This window comes from Corvus hawaiiensis, chromosome 9, assembly GCF_020740725.1.
Source record: "Corvus hawaiiensis isolate bCorHaw1 chromosome 9, bCorHaw1.pri.cur, whole genome shotgun sequence".
Lineage (NCBI taxonomy): Eukaryota > Metazoa > Chordata > Aves > Passeriformes > Corvidae > Corvus > Corvus hawaiiensis.
The window spans coordinates 12,582,069-12,604,044 of record NC_063221.1 but is presented as its reverse complement, the minus strand read 5'-3'; the positions used below and the strand labels follow the sequence as shown (position 1 = coordinate 12,604,044).

The 21,976-nt window shown below is 37.8% G+C and overlaps 1 long non-coding RNA gene across 1 annotated transcript; it reads right to left on the bottom strand.

The window, feature by feature from the left end:
• Positions 1–391: 391 nt before the first annotated feature.
• Positions 392–13,522, bottom strand: LOC125330223. The gene is made up of 4 exons (XR_007205428.1): positions 13,277–13,522; positions 12,393–12,630; positions 6,438–6,624; positions 392–500 (listed from the first exon to the last, which is right to left on the bottom strand). It is a non-coding gene; the product is annotated as an uncharacterized LOC125330223 (long non-coding RNA).
• Positions 13,523–21,976: the final 8,454 nt, after the last annotated feature.

Genomic DNA, 21,976 nt, shown 5'->3' with positions numbered 1-21,976 from the left:
TGTTACGTGAACAACCAGAAGCATACGGTCTGAAAAAAGTAACACATTATGAATACTATGTTGCAATATGTCCATAAATAATATACCATAACAGGAGTTACTATGGTAACTATTTGGATTTGAGATCATTGGGTTGGGGGTTTTTTTCTACTACATAAGAAAAAAATGCTCCCATATTCATGGCATTATCTGGTAAACTTGATTCCAAGCAGCTTACTATTTTAGGTATTGTTCCTTTCTCACAAATGACACTGGGACAAAGCATTTTTGACTCAGCAAGCTTTTCTTACTTACTCCACAGTGTTTAAACAAGTAACATTAGTAACATTTAGAAAAAAAAAAAAAAAAAAAAAAAAAAAAAAAAAAAAAAAAAAAAGCAGATCCTTTCCCTGGAAAATGCTCAAGTTGGGCAAGTTTTGTCGAATAATACATTTCTTCAGGAACGTGTCTTGTTTCCATCCATGCTACATTCTTCCAAGGTCTGTAAAAACTTTACATATCTGCAAGAACGAAATGCAAGGTGGATCTTAACATAGTGGTTGAAGAGGTGGTGCACCAGTGTTCAAACAGCAATCTGCAGGTGTGCAAAATACAAGCAACATCAAGTCACCTATTGCTTTAGCTAAAGAAAAAAAAGCAAAGAAATTGCTATTTTGTTCTAGCTAAAGAAAAGGCAGCAGTAAATGTTAAAAAAAATGAATAACTTAAATTTTCTCATTATGCTATTAGGGCTTTGTAATGGTCCATATAATTGAAATTTATTTTTAAAGATCAGACATAGGAAGGAAAAGACTCCACAACAAAGACTTTTAAGAATCATTACTATTCAAAAATTGCATTTTCAAGGTAATATTCAACTGTGTTTGAAAACATCTCTTAAACAGAACAATAATTCAGTCAAGTTTTAGTTACACAGTGCCACAAAAACATTTCTGAAGCTACTTGCAGAAGGCAGAAATTACAGAATATTCAAAGGAAAGCAATAAAGAAATTAGGCAAAGTTAACAAAGAGTACCTGCTCTAGAACTAGAATGCATTTGCATATAGCAGGTACACACATATAAATGTATATGTGTACACACAAAATAAAAGCAGGTTGAAGACAAGCAAACAGCCCATATCATTCAGCAACTGTTTTCTCACATTATTCTTAGGCTATTTTATAAAAATCACTGTTTTCATACATAAAGCCCCCTAACATTAAAATTAACTCTCTTGTGAATACCTTTAGTTTCATCTTCATGCTTTTAAGCTGAGTAAACAAAAATATAAGTGACTGAACAAAAAATATTATTATTAAAGCAGTATGGTAGGTTTAGGGCTCCCACATGGATTTAGTCCTTGTGATTTACTTTTTTTTTTTTAAATAAAGCAAATAGTTAACCAGGGACTGGTTTTGTACAAAGCCTACTGGTGATTTTTGTAGGGGTATTTTCGGGAAGGGTTTCTTTGGTTGGTTGATTGCTTGTTTGGTAGTACATTTTTTATGGCTGTGTTTCTCACTCTGCCCTAGCAGCCCAGAAACGCACAGGGCCAAAAGCCACAATCATTTAGTGCATTACAGACATATTTTTCAAGGCAAGATTGACCAGGGCTCTTGTACGTGAAAACAATAATTCACAACTCCACAGTCCTCAGCCTTGCTGGTTTAGGGTGTGAGTGGGGTGTCAAACCACCCATCAGCACAAGCCAGAATTCAACAAGATTTAACATATTTCTGCACTGGATATTGATCAGTGAAACAGTCTGTATTCTGCCTTGTGCAGAATATAGAATGCTTTTTTTCACATTTTAATTGATCATTGATATGCACAATAGAAGGCAGTTATCCCTAAGTTTTTTTTTTTAGGGGAATTATCAGAGAGTGTGATGCCTCATTTGCAGGATAATAAATGTTCCATCATGGTAATAACTGCAGGGAAGGGTATGTTTCTGAAACAGCTTTTCTAGCTGGAGAAATGGATTAGAGAGATTACCATTTCATCAAAGTGGCAGAACAGTTGAGAGGAAATATGGAAGGAAATTTTTGTATAATTTCTGTAGAGTTGCTATTTGTCAAACCCCACTGGCATCAATCATGCTATATCTTTTCTGCTGATGCAATCACATCAAAAAAAGTTTCTTTTTAATATGCGTGTGTTGGAATAAGAGACATATAATTCAAATTTCTTTGAATTGTACTATCATCTAGATAAGAAATGCAGAGATGATACTATAATTTGAATTTCAGTTTATACATCTTTGCCAAAATTAAAGAAATTTCTTTATCTTGATCATATTTTCTAAAGCAGATTTTTAAACCAACATTGTGCTATAATTTCCAGCAAGGCATTCGGTCCTGTGTAGAAATAGGGAGCACATCAATTCTTAGACATGAAATTCACATATAGAAAACTTGAGAGGTCTGACATTCTTGAAAAATAATGGTGATTAACACGCCTGGACTGCATTCAGTCAAGAACCACGTTAATGGATTTTGGAGTAGGCAATCCTATCGATCCATGCAACCCTGTAGTGAAGTCATTAAAGAACAAGAAATAACCAATAAAAGGATTTGCTGCATGTAAAAAAAGTAGTTGCTAAATTAGAACAGGGGAGCTTAAAAGCCAGATCATACAGATTTTTCCAGAAGTGCCTTTTTTATTATATTCTGTTTTCCTTATCTCTCCTCACCTCAAGTTTCAAACAGAACGCATTTTCTTTACAAATTCATATCCAAAAAATATAACTAGTTGTAGTACGATTTCCATATGTTGTTCAAGTGAGATTTGAGAGGCATTCAGAAGCTTAAATTGGTGGAAATGTTGCCTAGTGCCAGAGGAGCTATGTCTGCTAGAACATAAAATGTCTGTGGTTGGGATATAACATAAGTGTAGTGAAGATTAGCGTACCGGAGGAGAAAACTGAGAAGAAAAAGGAATACAGAAAAAGCTTATCACTCAAAGTTTTGAAAGTCAGCATATGTAAGAGCTTATCTGAATAATCACAGCTCTCATGCATTTTGGATTGGCCATGCAAAAAGCTATATGCAGGCTCCTGAAAAGTAAACATCAGAGAAGAAAGACTGCAGTTCCTGTGAAATTTTCCCAATAATACAAAGGATGTTAACAATTATAGCATAGAGGCATAATCACTTTTAAATGGTGTTTGTCAGAATTTTTTACGAGGTGTCCTAGGCCTTTAGCTCCTCGTTAAAAGGCTACAGCATGTTTGTATTTTGTTTAGTTATCTGCATAATGTAAAAATATTACCTAGCAATTAATGTATGTAGATGATATCGCAGTGACGCTTCCTCGCAGTGAATTCTGTGTTTCCCTGCAGATGTGTTTGTTATTGTGTCCATAATTAAGCAGTGTTTCTTACACACACCCTGGTATCTAGGTGTCTCTATAGACAGTGTTTAGATCTCTGCTTACACAGCATGCTCCATACTGTGCAGCTGCAGTTTTCCAATTATCTCCATGACTTGAAACACAAACCTGGAAGAATATAACCCAAAGTGACCAGGACAGTGTGTTATTCCTGGGTAAGACAGTGGGATACTGACTTTCCCACATCCTCAGCAGCATGCCAATAGAGGTGTGATGTGCTATGCAATATTATCATGCTGTACACATTTAAGGTTGGGGACTAAGCCTGATAGATGAACAGAACACAATCCCATCCTCAATCCATGCATCACCTGCAATGCCAGACCTGCAGCAGTTATAAAACAGGGCTAGCCTGGAATGTAATATGGTTTTGTCTGCTGACAAAGTCAATCAGATGTTTAATCTGGTTAAATTAATAGTTACTCAAGTTTAGAGGGTTAACAACAAAATTCATACCACTGTAGCTGATCTCCCCCCAGCATTACCTGAGGATGACAGAGACCAAACCCCACAGACTTTCAGGTCTCTTCCATGTCATACACACATGCCTTCTCATAAAGCACTCAGATTGAGTAAACTCATCAAAGGACATTAATTAATCCTTCCCCAAAAATGGGAAATTCCATTGCGGTACATTTTGGGATAGTTGCACAACACTACAACACAACTACTCAAAAAATTTTCAAGGATATGGACTCAACTGGCCCCTTTGATAAATGAGACAGGAATGAAAAAAGGAGCTTTTACTCATTTGTGAAAAATTCAGCTTCAGTTCCTTGATCAGATGGTTTTTTTGGTGCCCAGGGATCTCAATCTGGATAAGGGAATCGAAATAATTACTGCTTTTGGACAGTCAGTGCAATCATGTGAAATCATTTGTAATGTATCAGTGTTATAGACTATTCTATGCAAGGAGTAATGCGCTTAGATGGTTCCAGATTTGGGGGGCTGGTAAAATTGCCCAAAGTTTTTAAACTAAAAATCTCATAAAGCATCATATGAAATAAATTTTTAAAAATTATTAGTTGAACATAATGTATTATTCAAGATTTTTGTATTCTGAGGAGGAATATTTTTACACAGCTACAGTAACATTTACCAGATTTTCAGATCTTTTTAAAAGGGAGACCACCCAAAAAAGTTGAGATATAGTAGAAAAAGGTAGGTTAAAAATGAAGCACTTGAGATAGTTTTGAAACTATAATCCTTCATAGCTTTGGAAAAGTATGTTTCATTATTTTTCATAACTTGACAGCTTTACATACTTACTATCTTCTCTCATCGATTCTTCTGATGCCATAGAATGACAAAAAATTGTCTAGCAAAAGTAGCAGTTTTGTTTTGAATAAACCAGTGCTGGTTTTAATTGGCATTAAAGTTCAGTTGGAAAAACACGTCTCCATTAACCAGCTGTTTGTTCCAGTACGAGAAGTTTTACAGGCAGAAAATGCGCTGTGCCAGACGTGTACAAAGTGTTTCTGCACATGTATAGCTTTTGGCAAGACAGATTTTCCCAGCTTTTCTGGGGCTTTTCCTCCTATAATGCTATCCAGAAAACTTAAACTAATTGCAGGGTGTATTCAGCTGAAGGACCTGTGCTGATTGAGCATCTGCAGACCACCAGTTGTTCCAAAGTCCACGACTTGTGCAGCACTATTGCAACACCATTTTATCAGATCATCTGAAAATGACCTGTCCATAATTTGGGGCACACACAGGCACCCAAAGCATATGTAATCCACAATCACTTTTAAGATATTTCTCCAAGCAAAAGAAAAACTCCATTGGGAAAACGGTGATGCTAAAACTGCCAGCCTGTCCCTGGGCCCTTCTCCACTGTACCCACGAGCTGCCTCCCTTGAGAGCAGCACATCCACAACAACTGAACTACCAGAGTGGATTCAAACATCGATCTCATTTTCCAGTACGGCACCTATGAAACATAATTGCAGTGCAGAAAAAAAAAACATTTACTGCTGCTCCATACCATTAGTCTATCACTGGTCCACTGAGGCACTTTTGAATTCTTTGCCAAGACAACAAAATTGCAATAAATATAACACTGCCAACAGTCTGCATGCTAGAAACAGGAAAAAGAGCAAAGCTTGAAATTCATAATGCATTCCTGGAAAAGAAATACTGCATTTAGAGAGACCAACAGCCCATGTCCTGGTGGCCAGCAGCTCTCTGTCAGGAGAGCTCCTGTCAGCTCCACTTCCTCCCTCTTGGCAGAAAATGACAGCGCTCAGGGCCTCCTGCTTTTCTGGCAGGGAGGCAAAGCTTCAGATTCTTAGTTCAGTCACTCTTAGAGAAAATATTATATTTTCTAAGAAGCTGGGAACTTTTACTTAGTTTGGATCTACTGCCAGCAAAGTAGCAATATGATATGTAAACATGGCCTCTCCTAAAATCCTCTAATATTTTGCTTTCTGTCTTCAAAGAGATTTCCAAGCCTTCATGAGAGGGTATATGCTACCCTCCTTTAACTGGAGATGTAAGCATGTAGTTATGGGACCAGGCACAACGAAGCCATGTGACACGATTTGTTGAGCTCATACTTACTACCAGAAAAGTAAAATTCAAAGTCACAAGTTCTCCAGTTTCTGCCTCTGTATTTAGCCAAAAATTTGCCACATATTTATGGCTAGTAACCACTCATGAATGAACACCAGCCAAGATAATAAAAGGAAAGCAAGTTTGCCCAAAAGGATTATGAGGACCTCACTCTCTAACAGAAGCTATGAATAGGATTAAAGGATTAGTTAAGCAAACAAACAGCAGTAGCAAAAATGGTTGAAACAGCTTTTAAACAGCACCACAAGAAAAGGTGAGATAAACTGGCCAGAAATTTCACAGGTCTAAGCCAAGGGCCAAAACCCACACTGCTTCTGGTTCCCAGGAGAGACCTGAGGAGGATATCTAGGAAAGGATAACTACAAATGTTCCAGTCCTATTTTTATGTACAAATAAAAGGCTTGAATGATCAGTTGAGATTGTTTAATAATGTGGTGACTGCTTATAATCTCTTGCTGCATATATATACAGAGCTAATATATAGTTAAGTACCTCTTTCTCTTCTAGGGCATATCAGGTCATGGGCACCACACTATAAAAGTATCTTGAAGAACACCTCGACCTCATCACACGACCAAATGCATGGACTTATCAAAAGAAATCTTAATGCATGCTTCTCTCCACAGTACAGCCCGGGAAGCACACGCATTGCTGTGAAACAGAGCATTCCCCAGAGCATCTGTAGAATGAGGAAAATGCAAAGGATCTTGGTGTTAGGGTAGCTAGAACAGAAGACCACAAAATAATTACAAGAATCTATGAAATATCATCAGAAAAAAAATCATCTTCTTCACAAAAATAAAAAAGTACAAAGACTACAATGATTTTTAACATATGACTTGCTTCTTTCCCTATTTAATCATTGAGAAACACATCATAAATTCAGTAATTTTACTGGTAGTCTTTTCTTTATGCATAAAAGCCAAATAACTCTGCCTGTAGTTCCACCCATCTGGATAGTTACACAACAGAATGTGACTCTAAAATACAGTAATAAAAAGAGCAGACCTAATATATACAATCCTAAAAACAGCATTCTAGCAAAGCCAGATATAAAAAAAAGTTTATTAAAAATATCATAATTAATACCAATGTTAATTCTTCACACAATTTAATGCACTAAACTAGTTGCATGACTAGTTACCTAAGGTGCCCTTGTGGTGCCAGCTAACCACACCATAATCACAGTGCCCTTTGATCCTGTCAGTGGTCACTCAAAGCCTGTCAGTGTATTTTCCATCTGGCTGATGATGATGGAATTAAGTCATGCCCAACATGTTAAAACAGTCATTCTTTTGACTTCAGCTTCTGGCAGCCCAAACAGTACCTTGCTTGTCTTCTCCAGGGAAATCTTTAAATCACAGTCACCCTTTAGGTTCCTTTCCTGTTCCTCTCTTTCTGCCTAAGTTTAATGACAAGATGCTTAAAGATCGAAATGTTGCAGGGCTTTTGCAGAAGTAAAATGTAGGCTCTTGAAAGTTAACAATGCATTCAGTCAGATTTCCTGACTTTCATTTCACAACAAAGTTGGACAGCCACAAATGTTATGGAAATATCACCAAACAATACAGCTACAAAGCTCCTGCTCAGTTTTGCTGTTACCAAAGCTGAGAAGATTTAAGTAGGAGATGAAATATCCTTTGTTCCCTCACATACTATCCACATCTTATATAGTATCTCTAGCTGTTAAAATGGTGATGAAAGACCCTTGTAGGAAGTAATCTTACTCTTTTTTTAAAACAGATCTCATGTTGAATTAATTTTCATGTCCCCAAATATTAATAAAGGTGTTATTACAATGCAAATATATATATAGTATATACAGAATATACCAGAGCAGGTAACTGCCAGAAGATTTATACTACTGCCCCTCTCTGTAATAACTTAAACCTTGTTGTCTAAACATGAAAGGCACGCACTTTCTAAACTAGGCTGCGTGAATGAGCTTCCTGCAACAAAAATCTATGAAAGTTAATTGCAAAACAAAGTGTGTAATAGGAAAACTTCTTTCTAGGTTGTGGTATGGATTTTCCTTATTCAGTTGAATATCTCCATAAGTCAAACAAAGCACACATAAAAAACATCTGGCTCCAAAACCTATAGGCCAATGTGTAGCAAAAATTAAGCATTCTTATTTCATATTGACAACTGATGGTTCAATTTTCCTTCACAATTATTTAAAGTTTCTAAAAGCTGTCAAGGACACTTGACAGACTCTAAAGCCAAGTACAGGGAACTGTACTCGTATGAGACTTACTGTCCTGATGTCTCCATACAAGCACTTTCTGAAAGGAAGAAAGATGGGAACAAATGAACATCAGGAAAGCAAGTAGCTTTAATTCCATCTCTCTTTACTCTCCCTACAAGATCCCTCATTCCTTGTCTTTATTATTTCCTCCTTATCACTTTTGCACCAAAAAGGCTAAAAGTGGTAATATTGGTTAGCTCCAACAGATTAAATAGATCATCCAAAAGTTTAAAGAAATAAAACAAAAGTAAATTTAATGCATATACAACTCCAGAAACAATTTGAATTAAATTTATTTCTTACATGAATTCTTCCCATTTTTCAATGTTTTTCAGTCTCTCTGCCCTTTAGATTATCAAAGGGCAATTAATATCCTTGCAAATATTTTGCTTAACCTTAGAGATAGGAGGAGTTTGACTCTATCATCAGAAATCAGAGACTACACTCTTCCAAGGAAATGTCAAGTTTTCAAGATTTTCTCCAATAGTCAAAAATTCATGTATACAGAAAGCACTCTATTGAACTTAGCAATAAAAGGTTTAAAGGACAAGTTGGACAATGGATTTAATTTGTTCTTTATCTATGGTGATGTAAATCAAGAAAACCCCCAAATTTAACTAACTCTCAGGTTTCATTCATGTACAACTAATAACAGTGTTCAATCAGCAAAATGTCTAGAAAAACAGAGCCGTGTTCTATCAATCTATTTGAAGAATCTTTTCTTGAGCCTTCTCTATTCCATAAGAAAGTTCAGGGAAGCCTCTGTATCCATTTTCTTATATGTGTTCTTAAAGACTAAAACTAGAGAAAAGGTGCTTCAGCCACAGGCTACTGATGCTTTAAGGCTTTATTTTGCTCTTTCTTTGGGATTCAGACTGCTGATAGTTACAATGCATTTGACTTGAACCAACTAGGTGTAAGCCCATTTAGCTGACACTGCAGTTACTTTATCAGTGAAATCAAAACTTCTGCTATACTGAGATATAGCAAACATCACCTCAGCTCCATCTCTCCTCCACTAATGCCTGACACACAGCATAAAAGTCATAATTTGCTTCTTACTGAAAATATCATGAAAAAACAGTCATATTTTCTTTTAAGGACCACATAAAAGAACAATATATAGACATATATTTTGTCTAGCTAAATGATTTCTAATGAGAATAATAGAGCATAAGAAAATTATTTGCTTCCTAGTGCAAACCAGGAATTAGTAGCCACCTCAAGGATAAAGAAATCTCTAGCCTGCATCTGTATGTGACAGCTTTGCTTTCTCCAAGGCTGTGATACTAAGTTTATAATTTCTAATATATTTTAATAACCATTGAGATGAGGAGACTTTGGAAGTTTCACTACCAGTTGATTGTGCGACACGAGAGTACTGTCATCACAACATGTGTAAAAACATTTCAAGAAATGGTGATTTCTCTTGCTTGTGGTTTTGGATGCATCAGACTGGAAGACAACAAAAACATGAAGGGGGAGTGGAGAATATTCTTAATAATTTTCAAAATTTTTTTGGCTTTAATAACGCTATATTTTTACACTTTAAGGGAAAGATTCCTAAACACTTGGCACATAAAATCCTGGCCAGCTTTTTGTTACAGCTCAGCATTCAATTGTTCCTATTTACAGAACTTATAAACACATTTGCAGGTTTTGAAATAGCTCACATATTTGCTGATCAGTGAAAGCTCTCCAAATTTCTCATGCTAAAAATTACCAAAATTCTGAATGAAAAATTTATTTGTGCTTTGAAAAACAATGGGGGAGGAAAGTTGCAAGTTAGACTTATTTTTTGTTCCCTGTTTATTTACTGAAATTTAATTTTAGCCAGAAATTTCAAACCAGATCTCATTATTTTTAGTGGGGAAAAATGTTAGCACTATTCTACTGAGTTACAAGTGTATTTGTTGGAAGTACATTCTAATAGGACTGGTACTTCTAAATTATCTTCCCATTCCTTCCACTTTACACTGAAAGCATATCTAACTTTAAGAATGAAATATGTTGCCACAATGTAATTGAAATTTGTGGACGTTTTACATTTCTCCCTGGGGAGGACAACTTGGGGGTTGAGATGCTGAACACAACCAGCAATGTGAGCTTGCAGCCCAGAAAACCAAAGCACCCTGGGCTGCATCCAGAGCAGTGTGGGCAGCAGAGCAGGGAGGGGATTTTGCCCCTCTGCTCTGCTCTGCTCTGGTGTGTCCAGCCCTGGGGTCTGCAGTGTAGAGAAGAATATGGACCTGTTGGACCAACTCCAGAGGAGGCCACAAAGATTCTCAGAGGTCTGGAGCACCTCTCCTACAAAAACAGGCTGAGAGAGCTGGGGCTGTTCAGCCTGGAGAAGGCTCTGGAGAGGACCTTAGAGACCCTTTGAGTACCTAAAGGGGGACCTTATAAGAGGGACTTTTTACAAGGGTATGCAGTGCTAGGACAAGAGGGAATGGCTTTAAACTGAAAGAGGGCAGATTTCTAGTAGATATTAGGAAGAAATTCTTTACTGTGAGGGTGTCAAAGCACTGGCACAGGTTGCCCAGAGAAGCTGCCCCATCCCTGGCAGTGTTCAGGGCCAGGTTGGATGTAGGTCTGAACAAACTGGTTTAGTGGAAGGTGTCCCTGCCCATGGCAGGGGGACTGGAACCAGATGGTCCCTTCCAAACCAAAGCATTTTGTGAGATGTGTAAATTATGTGATAAGTATATGGCATAATAGTCAATAAAGTAATATTACAAGGTAGAGGAACAATCATATTCGAATTCAAAGAGCTTCATGAAAAAGAATTAAGTAACGTTGGCTGGAATACTGAAGAGGTGAAAAAAAGAACCCTTTATGGTCATGGATATTTACAGGGAATATTCTTAAATGCACAGAATACAGTCTTAAACCAAAAATGTTAATTTCATTGCATTACTGTATAAATTAACTTAGCCTCTCTCATTTTTGATCAGTTTAATACCAGAGTCTCATTGGTCAAAAAAACCCCAATTATCCATGGTTACTTGTTTAATAAATATAAAAATCATTCTATGACATATGGTGGGATTTTATGGATTCCTCTACCTGTAAAGTAAGGCCTTAGATACTGGAAATCACTATACCAACTACTAAACAAGTGCAAGTGTTCCAACTGGGGTTGAAAAGAGTTCATTCCTTCCTCTGCTAAAGCCAATGTCAGATGTTTAAATGTTCTACAATGAAAGTAAGACCTGAAAGGGAACAAAAGGCTTTTGTTTGTTTGTTTTCAAATCAAAGATAATAAACATTTCTGTGTAGCAAGAAAAGTGAAGTGCCTCTGACAGAAAATTTTGAAGCACTAGAGAAAAGTATTTCATCTGCCAAATGGTTTGGCTGGAAACATTATTGAAGTCTTTTACAGTGCATGCCTTTTTCAGTGTTCATCTATGCCTACTAAACTTTAATTGTATGTTTTCCTCCGAAAAAATTAATCACTGAAGAGTTGCAAAAGCATTTGTTAGAAAAGAGAAAAAAGTGCTAGACACTTCATATTGTTTTGGTTTGTTCACTAATCATTGCATTTGTTTCAGCACAAGCTTTCAGGTGTGAAAAAAGAATTTCAAAATCTTTGTTTTAAGTCTGTCTTCGGATCTAGACAATTTTGGATGTATTTTCCTCTTCTCTTGGGTACCCTGCCATAACCTCTGACCCCACATACTCAAGTTTATCTTTACTACGAATCACCTTCCTTCACCTGGTGAGAGGCCTCAACAGAACCCCTACCCTGATAACCTTCCCTATGTTTCAGATCCTCACCAAACCCCTCAGAGTACTGTGCATGTAAATGGATACCATAAAATATAGCCTGACTGCCTGAGGGAAATTTCTGTTTGCCACCCAAACACTTAGTATTCCAATAAGATTTACAAAACAGGATGTAGGTATGACTGAAAGTCATGCATGCTTCTACAAGACTTTTTTTGCACACAGGTGAATTTCACCTGCCTTTCGTGGTTTTTTCTTACCTCATCCCTGATCTTAGCTGTAGCCTGTGTAGCCTACTTATATCTCAGCTTGTATCCAACCATCCTATTCAAAAGCTGCTGCTAAAATTATCCCTTTCATGCTGCTAAGACCCTGCCAGCCATTCATATTCAAATCAAATCCTTCATCCTCTGCTTCAAGTTCACAGTTCTTCTCTTAAATACCAGGCCCAGAAAAACACAACACATACTTACAGCTTGGCTTTCAATTTGCCATGACTATTTTAAAACTTCCATTTTCCCCATTATGCTCTTCAGGCCTTCATGTCTGCTTTATTTTCTGTACTGTCCCTTAAGTTTAGTGGTCCATCTTGCTGACTGGATATAATAAACTCCTGAGTTGACAAATTTATGTTCTTCCATAAAACACATGTGCTTGAAGTGTGGGAAGAAGGGGAGTTTAACCACCACCTCTGTGAGCCCACAACAAAATCTAGAAAATGAATCACAATTGTGTTGTCACAGATTTCATCACATTTCTGAACATTTTAACTTAAAAAGAGAGACTTTAACTTGAAAAGAGAGACTTTTACAAGCCACTAAGACACTCAAGTTTTAGGTCATCTTACTTAAAAAAATTTAGAGAATCCAAGCAACTTCAGTCTAAGATGGTGTCAAAGTACAATTTTTCTAAAACAATGCAAATCTTCTGCTAAACTCCTTTGTTGTAAGAACAAAACAGGTAAATAGTTTGTTTTCCTTCAAACTGTGTCCTTGTTTTGTTTTCACTTCTGACTCAAAAAGCTCCTGATCCTGGCAAGCCAAAAAGAGAGCTGACAAAAAGTAAAATAATAATGCCCATCTTAAGCCTAATTTTATACTCCTCTGATTTCTTCTCCTATATCACTGAATTCAATTAGCTTACATTTATTTTCATTTAATCTATTTAATCTCTCAGTACTCATCTGTGACTGGCACAAGGCACTTTTGCCATTACCCTGCAACCGTCGCCTGCTCGCCCACGCTTTTTATCACCGAGGGAGCTCATCCCTTCCATTTCCTACCCATCAACAGCCCAGACACCAAGGCAGAGATGGAAAAAAGATCAATTAAAAAATCAGTTTTATGAAACTCCCCACCTGATAATGTGTGTTCTGAGACACAGACTTTTGTGTCACTGAGGCCCTCCCTGCAGCAGCTTCCCAGGGTTATCAAAACAGCGCTGAGCATCCAGAGATGCTGCCCATCACCGTTTTCATGCTGAAAGCTGGGAGGATATCTGTTCCTTGACTATGCCTTGCTTTAATTATCAGGTGGCAATTAACACCCTGCCACTCTTTTCTGTTTGCTCTGCTTTGCTCCATTTCCTGCAAACTGATTAAAAAAAAAAAAAAAAAAAAAAAGAGAGAGAATAAGGCTTCCAGAATCTTAGTTTATCCAATCAAATGATTTTATATCTGAAAGAACATTTTCATATTTTAATTCTTTTTCTAATTAGTTTCTGTGCCCTGCATTCAGCATTTCCCACAATTTGCCTATCAATGACATAAAAAGATTATCTTTTTCATGTTGCTAGCAGAGAGTCAGAGAGTTAAATCTAATCTGAAATTATTCTAAACATTCAACTCATTTCCTCCAGCCTTATTTCTTCCTCTTGCTCCCTGATTCAGGATTTCTGTGTTACACTGTTGTTATTGAATGCCTAGGGTGAATAGTTAGCTCCAGATATTGAAAGAAGTTTAACACTTAGGTAAAATTATGACATATTATTAAGTATTTACTGTAGAAAAAGAGAAAATCTTTAAAGATGTTATGTTGAAATCTTAAAAGTATTAACAAATGCTTTATCTAAGGATCAAACATCTTTTGAAGAATGATAGGTAAAGCACAGCCGCTCTGCTGGATTCTTGCACAATTTCTCCTTACTTGATGTGTCTTCTTTTTTCTTCCTTGTGTAGAATGAAGGCTCACACACTCTTAAAACCACAAGCGCTGGGGCAATTTAATTCACTAAGTTTCTACAGTAGGATTCAGTTTTCAGAAGTCTACAAATCCCTGGGAATTTTTCCATAATTCTTAGCTTTATAGATCATAGGTAAGATGCAACAGAGTTTGAAGAAGGCTGTTACACAGCAAAAAAGGCCATATAAAACATTAAAAAAGAAACCCAGAGTGTAACTCTGTGTGTGTGTACAGTAAATTAAATAAACAAATATTCTCTATATATGAGAAAATGCTTATTTAATATTCTGCCTGTATAGAAAAACAGCATAGACCTCATAAACTGGCATGATACACCTGCTGACTCCCAGTATAGCAAGTCCTATTTCCCAACAAGGAAATGTTTCAGCAGATTAAAAATCCTGTCTGCTTCTGAACTCCCAAAAACTTTCTGCACTGATGAGAGGTTCATTTCAGGGCACCAGTGACAGGAACCAGGCTGCAGCAATATTCTGTATACAGAATATGGCTTTCCAACTCAAGTCCTGAGGCACAAAGAAGCAAGAGTGGCCCCAATCTCCACAAGTGGCTGTACTGTAAATTGGAAAACACCTTTGTCGTTTGACCATTGAACTTTCCCTTCTTCAGAACAACCCTCTAAAGGAGATCATCTCTTATGCTGCAATATTCAAGGTACATATTAAACAGGGGAAAAAGCAAGAGTCATTGTGCAGTGGTTGATCTGCAGAGTCAATTCTGTCACGTTACATGAAATGTACTAATGTGCAATTTAATTTTTGTACAAGCCCTTCTTCAGTAGTTTATCACCTTTCCATGGTGCATAGTTATGGTAAAGTTCACTTACTATAGTTTATTATCAGCCAGGCTTAAGAACAAAACGCTTGTTTTGTTTATTCTCAATTGAACTTTGAGTAGCACCAGCTTCCTCCTGTTTGGAATAGAAAATTTTACGCTGGGTAGGAAGGTAATATGCCCTCCCTTCTGGTTTGAATCCCCTCTTGCCATCTACATAAATGCATCTCCAACTGCAGTCACACTACAAGCTTTCAAAAGCAATTCCATTTGCAGAGCACTCCGGCCAAAGCAAGGTTCCTCCTATCCTTTCTCCTCTCCATGCAGGAATGGCCACCTATGGCAGTATCCTGTGCTCCTCCAGCCATGTTACCATTTCACAGCAAGCTAATAGGAGCAGGAGGAAGCTAACTGCCCAGAATAAGAGGATAAAGGTAATGGAGCAGAAACAGAATAGGAAATATGAGACATTTTAATGCAGTTGTAACTGCCTGCTTCTAGCAATTTTTGGCCCCATGATTGTCTCATCTAAGATTCAGACTCTTCTAAGTTAACCGAGCTGCATAACCCTGCACAGGGTGTTCGTGTTCCCTTCCCTCTGGGGAGCACTGTTCTCTTTCTGAGAAAGACAAAGACAACCTTATGTCAGTGCGACAGAAACTTGGGAACTCAGCTCCATTTTAGCCAAAACCCCAGGTGAGATTGGCTGAGTTTGAACCTCAAAGCAAGGGTAAATCTGAATTTGTATCCTCAGCTTATGGTGGAGCTCAATGCGGGCATCCAAAAATCAATGCACTAAAGCTAAAAGCTTAGTATGCTGGAGTCCCCTAACCTGCTTGCTCCTGACTTTTTTCATTTCTTTTCTTTGACTCTGAGCAGTACTTTTCAATCAGTAACACACTGGTATCACAGAAGGCTGTATATTCTCACAAACAACCCGGAGGACACTCATTAACCTGAGGAATTCATTTCAGATCTTGTCCATTATGCAAATAAGAGGTACAATTTGTTCTCCTTTTCTGTGTAGCATTATTGATTTACATAACTTCAGGTTACTCTCAACAACATACTTTTTAATCAGAAAAAAAAAAGTTTCAGAGTTCAAATAAAAAGGAAAACTGAACCATAACTTTCAATAAATTTTAAAAAGTAGGTGCAACTGCAGCTAAAGGTGTGACATGAAAATTATATTGACCATAGAATATCTATTTGATGCCAACCACTGAAGTAAATTGCCTGGAATAGATGACAAAGTATTTATCATCCTAGGATTGATTATATAAGCAAAATATACTTATTTTGATATACTAAAAATGGATTGTTCCCTGGGGCTTTGATTCCATGGTAGACTTTTAAGTACCTCAAACTGCATCCTTTCTAAAATCTGCAGCAACTGATCCTTCCCAACAGAGTAGTTCTCAGCCTGTTCATAGATCTCAGAGCCAGGTGTGGCTCTGGTGCCACAGGGAAGAGGGATTGAGGTCTCCAGCCACCCCCACCATGGCAATCCTTTGGGACATCTCCAGGTCCTGCACATACCCGGTACCCACCACGCTATTTCTCAGTTCTTGTCCCATTTCCTCCAGATAACATGAGTAACAAGCTGAGTCACTTGCTAAAAAACACATATATAAAATCAGTTTTCCTTGCAGCTCATGAAAAAGCTTGCAGCAAGCCAAGAGCAAAGATAAATCATTTAAATTAAGACACCAAATTGATGCAGTGATTGTAAACCTGTGTCACAGATGCCAGCATTTGAACATGGTGCTTCATCAGGGGCATATATGCACGAGTTGGGACTTCTCCCTGCTGCTGCCCAAATAACATAGTCAGGTAGAGACAGGAGGAAGACCAGAAAATATGGACAGGTGGAAGAAGGAAAACCGTTGAACATAAGAGTTGGGCAGCAGTATCAATGAGAGGACAGGATTGAATGATTGCAAGCAGTGAGTTTTTCCTGCTCTGAACACAAAAAGTACATTCAAGCTTTCCCTTGAATTTTGTGTCCTCACAGAAATGCAGTTCACAGAAGTGTCCTTTGTATGAGTGATTACACAGACTTTACTCTACATTCTCATCAGGGTTTTACTATTCTCTATTTTAGCTATTAAGCACAGAGTGTCCAGAATCACAGTTACTGTGAAGTTTCCTTAGGGACTAGATACAAAAGTAGGAAAAGAAGTTAAGACCATCAACCAAAACAGACAAAAGTCACCCACAAGCAAGAGCCTTGAAGGATTTTATATATTTTTTCTAAGAGGCGTGACACACACCCCCCCCCCCCCCCCCCCCGAAATATCCTTTCTTTTTTCCCCTCCAATGAAGAGTAGATTTTGATTTTTTTTCATGGAGTATTTAGGAATCTTGATGCAGCTACTAGAGATTCACTTTCAGAGGTTTAACAGGAAAATTCAAAAGACTATTGGGGAACTATATGAAATAAGAAATAATCTGTACTGATATAAGATCTAATATCCTCCTGAGTCCAGGTTAAAGTCACATTTCAAGGCTCCTTTACCCCCTATTAGCTTTCCTACTTTGCCTGACAGAGAAGGGCACAAGAACGGATAAATATGGGAATGCTGCACCTTTGTGGTAATGCACCTGTGGTTTAAATAAAATTTTCACAATAAGGTAAGCAATGGAAAAGACCTGAGGCATTGTGAAATATCCATCTTTGGAGATATTCAGAATCTGACTAGAAAATGAATCAGGTGACCTCCAGAGACCCTTCCACCGTAAATTATTCTGTGGTTCTATGAACTTTGGGTTTCTGCAATCTAATAAAACAGTTGATTGAAGGGTTTGTATTTGACTGTGGCTTTGAATAATTACACTTTAAACCAAGCAAACCTTAATGTGACCAACCGCAGTGAACCGGGAGCACCTCTGGGACAGCTCAAGGCAGAAGCCTCTTCACCTGCCAGCAAAAGACTTCCCACCCCCAAGAGGAGCTGTGCCCAGGCACCCAAAGCTGCCACCGGCTCTCCTCCTGCCTGTTTCAAGTTGAAACATCTCTTTAAGCATAAGTTTTCACCCAAAGAATATAAAAATATCATATTCCCTTTCAATACAGCTTTCAAAATGTATAAATTGCTTTTTAACTCATTGGGGCTCTGAAATGTTTTTCAAAGCATTTTCTGTGTAATGTCAGTGGCAGTTCACCCAACCTATCAGTTTAGCAGTTCCTTTTAGGAGGGTTCATATGTTAAGTGGTTGCTGGATCAGTTGGATAATGAGCGTGGCAGCCCAGAAGGATGATGGGCAAAATGCTGCTAGGCACCCATCTGCCCTCCATGTGTGCCTCCATCCCTGGCTGGCAGAGATCCACATGTGTCTCTCGGGCTGATCTCCAGCCCCGATCCCAGAAAGCGCCATCCTGAGAGGAGGAAAAGGGCCAAGTGCACGGAGCCGTTCCCTTTGGCAGCATCCCCAGAAATGTTTTCCTGACGTTTTATGCACTAAGATGCTGGCAGGTTTACAAATGGCAGCTACTGAAGGACTCACCATTGTGACACAGCACAATAGCAAAGAGCTGGACTAATAGGCTCCTAAGCATCACCTGATTGCTTTGGCTACCAGAGTTAGCTCCACGGACCACAAGAATGCAAATTTCAGCTTCTCAAAATTTGCGCATCAAACTTTAAACAAATAAATTAAAAAACAAACCCCTTGAAACCAAGCCTTTCCTATAATGATGAAAGGGATGAAGGCAGTCTTTGCTGAAGAAGACTGCCTAGCTCTTGAGCATTTTGGTTATCAATGATGTCAGAAATATTGCTTACCGATGTTGAAGGTACACTGTTCTCTAACATGTACATCTCCTATCACAAGATTCTTACTGGGGAAAGCTATTTCATCACAGTAACAATCTGCTCATGTTTAAAAAAAGGGAGCTGAAAGTTCAAAAATAGTTATAAGGTACGTCAAACACAGCCAATGCATTAACCAGCCACTTGCCTTACTCTCCTGAGGTCTGTGAGATATTCAGTTTTACTGCAGGAAAAAAAGGAGACTAGCAATATGATTTTTTTCATCTGCCTGTGCTTTCTGCCTGGGATTTAATCCTGAATATAGATACACAATATTATTCCCAACCAAGCTATCTGTTTTGCATCACAAAATGAACCATTCCCTGTTTGAAGGGGCTGTCAGTTATCCGTGTTTTGTTAAGCATAAAGCAATAGTTGCTATTTCAAATCCCACAATGCTGACAGTCACTTCTTAGGAATCTGAATAAAGTCACTTGAATTATTTAGAATAGTGAATAGAATGTATTATTCCATTGTTCTGTTTCTACAATTAAATCAAGATAATAAATGAGTTTTCAGTTAAGTACATGCTAATGTTTGACCCTGATTGAGATTAAGGTAGATTCAACCCTTGCTTCATAAATTATGATACTCCAAAAAAACAGAGGTGAAAAACAGGGTATTCTGATAATCATTTTAGGAACAAGAGCTGAGACGCTCCAAGCAGATGGGACATGTATAAACAAAATGTAAAACCTAGTTAAGGCAGAGTTTTATTGGTATAGACCTGCTGGAGAACACATCTCTTGGATAAAACTGACTATGAACACTAATAACCACTGCTTACATAGCCCAGAATTAATGTGTTTCCAGAAAGCAATTCAGCTGGCTGATAGATATACTGGGTTTTTTAATAAGGTGTTTACCTTTTTCATTCAGAATTTAGGAGACACAAGATATTCCTGTATTCTCCTTCAGCATATTTTCTTGTTAAATTTTTCATTTCCCCAAAAGCATGGCCAACTCACAGCACTATGGCTACTGTACGTGTGCTCCTAGTAATCATTTATGAGGTGGTTTTTTCCTCAGGCCTTCAAATCTTACTCTTTAGAAACACAATATATTGCATTTTTCCAAGAAAAAAATTTCCTAGAGACGTCTGCCCCATCATAAACACATGATAGAATTAATAATTCAATATAAAGAGATTAAACAAGGTGGAATAATGTCTATTCCAGTCCAGAGATGCACAGTTACAAAGGCTTAAGAGAAAACATCATGGTACTAGAAAATGAAGCTTTAGAGGAGTTCTGAAATTCATCACAAATTGAGATCATGTTTAAAAGGAATGATACTGTGAACAAGAAAGCTGCCTACAACTTGTGGCTTATGAAACTGCCAATATTTGAGTCACATTTATCTCTAAACAACCTTTTTTTTTTTTTATAAAAGCAAGAAACAGTTTTGTTTTATGTGTTATCATCCAAGATGAGGAAAATTTGTAACATAAGTGTCTCAAAAGCTAGAATACAGGTTTCAAAATCAAACATGGCACCTGAAGCCAAATTTAATGTGGAACTTCTCACTAATGGTTTTGACATATTCAAAGGATTACACTGATCTATCTGGAGTTTGCTGAAGCCACTTCAACTAAGTAACTTAACTTATTCTTGTCCCCAAGCTATTGTGGATGGCGTTACAGCAAAGATCTACAGAAACACCAAACTTTCCAAAAGTTGCCAGATTTTATCTTGAAAACACTCATTGGACCATCATCTTAAAACACATTTTGAAAGTATCTCTATAAGAACAAACTGTATTTGGTGATGTCAGCAACTGTGCTCAGTAACAAAGATTACTGGAGTAGCAGTGAGGTTCCTCAGAGGATAATAATAGTCCTGAAGTGAAATGAAATTCCAGAGCAACAGAGGAGGCAAAAGCCAGCTCTCTTCTCCAAGCCACCTTTCCTAACATACCCATAAATAACAAACCCTCACAAACATAAGCAGCATCTTGTCACAGAAAAGCATTGCAATGTTGATAGAAGCTTCCCACTGAGAAAACATGACAGAACAAACTATACGTAACAGATTAGTCACATTTCTAAATGTTCTTGGGGAGAACAATCTATGCCACTGGTAGAACCGGAAAGAACAGTCCAGGTTCAACACTTATCTAGCAAAATAGAGTCTCTTGATTTTTATAACATAACTTTCCTGAATGAAGGAAAAAAAAATGGTTTTAGAAAAAAAAAATAGTAAAGAGTATCTATAGAGAATGTAAATATAGCACAATAACAACCAAGAGAAATAGATCTTTACCACCAGGGAGTTGAGGAGGAAGCTGAGTGGCAATGAATACCAAATTTCCCTAACTTACCTCAGTTACAGAGTTAAAAATAAACTCTGCCAGTGCAGGAGACTGCAGTATGTCCTATGTTATTAGTTTTTGTACACAAGTGTGACAGTTTGGGGATTATGCCAATGTCAACTCCTCAATTCCACAATTTCATTTGACTTGGAAAATAATCTTTACTATGGACTGAAGCATTCATTCTCCAATAGCATGTTGACACTTATGGAGAGACCATGTCTGGAAAACCCTGACAGAGAGATCAGTGCCCACAGTTACTGAATTTCTTAACCCCAGGAAAAGAATGGATTTACTACAAGAAAAGCCATTAGTTTTTCAGTGAGTTTCTTCATATAAACTTGTTGGAGTAGGACTCCTGCTGCACATGCAGTGATATAAAAACTACAGTTTTTCTTCCTGCCATTCCAAACCAAATGCCAAGACTCAGTTTTAAAGATATTTCCTTCTGAGCCAAAGAATTTGTTTTGCTTCTAAAAGCAAAAGCCCAGCAAGACGAGGTGTGGAGAGACCAGACCCAAAAAATAGCTTTTGGGCAACCTGTAGCTCTCTTGAGAGGACAGAGAGCAAAGCCAGTGCTCAGCACAAGACAGGACATCACAACCAAGCAGGTAGGTGTGGCCTCTGAGGGATCTATCCCAGGTGCAAGGAAACCCAGAGTGCCAGCAGCCATGTGCCAAAGCCAAGAAAGGGACAGCAGGCACAAAGAGCTGGTCTGATCATGCACAGCTCTCCTTGGAGGACCAGACCTGGAAATGGTGACTGGGAGCATGTGCTGCAATTGTTGTCCAGACAGCAGCAACGGCTGCTCTTGTAGAAGACATCCTTAGTTATATTTTAGAAGTACCACATGAGGCACTTGCAGAAGGAAGAAGTTCTCTGAAACTTGTTTTGACTTGAGCTTTCAACATCTCTCTATGAGTATCTAGTTTCAAGCAAGATGAATACTCCCCTTAATTTTCT